Source organism: Etheostoma cragini, chromosome 18 (genome assembly GCF_013103735.1).
Source record: "Etheostoma cragini isolate CJK2018 chromosome 18, CSU_Ecrag_1.0, whole genome shotgun sequence".
Lineage (NCBI taxonomy): Eukaryota > Metazoa > Chordata > Actinopteri > Perciformes > Percidae > Etheostoma > Etheostoma cragini.
In genome coordinates this window covers 421,313-423,841 of record NC_048424.1, presented here as the reverse complement: position 1 = coordinate 423,841, position 2,529 = coordinate 421,313, and the positions used below count along the sequence as shown (strand labels likewise).

Genomic DNA, 2,529 nt, shown 5'->3' with positions numbered 1-2,529 from the left:
TGTGTATCTGATGAGCAGGTGTGTAGATGTGTGTGTGTGTGTGTGAGTGTGTATCTGATGAGCAGGTGTGTAGATGTGTGTGAGTGTATATCTGATGAGCAGGTGTGTAGATATGAGTGTGTATCTGATGAGCAGCCCCGGCCACAGTGTATGAATGTGTGTGAATGGTGAATGTTTCCTGTAGATGTAAAAGCGCTTTGAGTAGTCGTTAAGACTAGGAAAGATATATAAATACAGCACATTTACATTTAAAAAGCAAAAACGTCTCTGCAGGTACCAGGAGGACCAGGAGGACACCCATGGGTGACATCACGGATACTACGTCTATATCACACAGTCTACGGTTGTGACCAGCAGTGCGTGTGAACTCACTTTCCACTCCGTCCATCAGTGAGCTCGGTATCAGGGCTCAGGCTGTCTGCCGTCTGTCCTCCTGCCGGCTGTCCGGCTGCTGTCTGCAGACCTCTGTCCACACGCTCCAGGAAGGAGTCCCACTCGCTCTATAGAGACACACACACAAACACTTTATTGATTATTTCTAAGTAATTACTAAAATTGAGTATAACAAAAATGGACAAGATGTAATCCAGTGCTCTTGTTTTTAAGATAACACGCATAAAGAATTAAAGTCTAACTAAAAATTTTTAATTTAATGAAATGTTTTAATGCCACAGACCCACAAATAGACCATAACCGGCCATTGGATCCACTTTCATTGCAGGGACCCATGTGGACACCATTTCTGTTGATTTATTACTGAATTGTAAAATTACACGTACTCTGCATGAGTGGAATATACAGCAATGAGGACGTAGAATAGAAATGTAGAGTTTCTTTTAAATTAACATCAAACAACAGTATTGGTGTGGACTCCGATCTTCTCTGCAAGCAGCGTGTAAAATATATCTTCTATATCTGATTGTTTGCAGCTGAAGTCATAATATGCTAATTATATTTAAAATAAAGGTTTGACTCATGCAGACCTCCAGCTGCAGAAGTTCCTCCACCTGCTCTCTCACTGCTGCATGGCTGGAAAAATGGAAAATGGGAAAAAAATTAAATAAAAGAGTTCTATGATGAAGAGGCATCAACAGTAATCTTTATTTATCACATTATTACCTAAAAAATTATGCATTTAGATACAGACCCCGCCTTCCAATACCCATACCAGCAAACTATTTAGTATACCAGATAAAGATTTATATATATATATATATATCCCAATACATAATATGTCAACTGCAATATGCCAAAAGTACCAGGATGTACTACTGTTTTATATCTGTTATATATCTGTTTTAATTTTTTTAACTTTTTTTAAAAACTTTTACGTAAAGTACTTAAAATATATATATATCTCGGCCGATATATCCGAATATTGGATTTTTAAATAACCAAATATTCATATCGGTGTTATCAACCCTTTATCGGTCGGGCTCTATAACCTTTAAACAACGCCTCAAACACAAATATGTTTACGTCTTTTTGCCCAAAACTTATTATCTAAGGCAGTGGTTCCCAAACGGTTTCAGCTCGAGACCCAAAAGAGAAATTTGGTGTCTCCCCGGGACCCGAATTTACAAAAACTACACCATGAATCATTTTAACATCTACATTGTTAAACTGGGGACAAAAGTCGGAACAAACCATGAATTTAAATGTATACGAAGTATATTTATTCCATTATAGAAGTTAACAAAAACAGAAAAGGTCTCTATCATCCTTTCTGTGTCTCACCCCTTTCTCAACTCATGTTCTCATCCCCTCCTAGGATAAAGAAGAGAGAGAGAGAGAGAGAGAGAGAGAGAGACACCCCCCCATTGATCTAAGGACTCTAGTACGTCCATTACCTGAGACTCAACAGGTGTCAGTCACATTATCACAGCGGCACTTTAAATTAGAAGTACATTCTCCCGATGCAATATACATTTTTAATATGCATGTATACTAGTACTCACTGACAAAACTTGTGCCAGAGGTCCTCAGCTTCACTCTTCTTCTTCACTCCGATGCTGCTCAACAGACACAAAACACACAAAACACACAATTACACAATTACCTCCCAGTGTAAACATATAGAAAAACACCTTTGAATTAGAACAGCTGACCGGCTGACTGACAACGACGCAGCACGTGTTCAGAGCCCCTGACCTTCTGTAGAAGTCTGTCCCCGCTGCCATCAGGCCGAGTAGGGGGGTGATCTTATCTGGGACAAACGTCTCCAGGGAGTCTGTGTGAGGACAAAGGGACGTAGTTACTGGTCAGGACGATATGTGCCACTGGGGAGACAATAAGCACGACAACATGGGCAATTATAGACCTCAGGTTCAAACCCCTGTAACACAACACCTACAGCTAAGGGACTTAGTCACACTGATGGGCTTTAATGGTCCCAAAAGATGTGGTGCTCTTTGGATGCTTTTATATAGACCTTGGTCCCCTAATACTGTTTCTGAAGTCTCTTTATATAGACCTTAGTGGTCCCTAATACTGGATCTGAAGTCTCTTTTATATAGACCTTAGTGGTCC

The 2,529-nt window shown here is 40.0% G+C and overlaps 2 protein-coding genes across 2 annotated transcripts in view; one reads left to right on the top strand and one right to left on the bottom strand.

The window, feature by feature from the left end:
* The window catches only part of selenol (selenoprotein L), a 5,331-nt gene that overhangs the window by 1,829 nt on the left and 973 nt on the right, over positions 1 to 2,529 (bottom strand). The gene's annotated exons all lie outside the window — the stretch shown is intronic.
* The window catches only part of c18h1orf198 (chromosome 18 C1orf198 homolog), a 22,639-nt gene that overhangs the window by 19,239 nt on the left and 871 nt on the right, over positions 1 to 2,529 (top strand). The gene's annotated exons all lie outside the window — the stretch shown is intronic.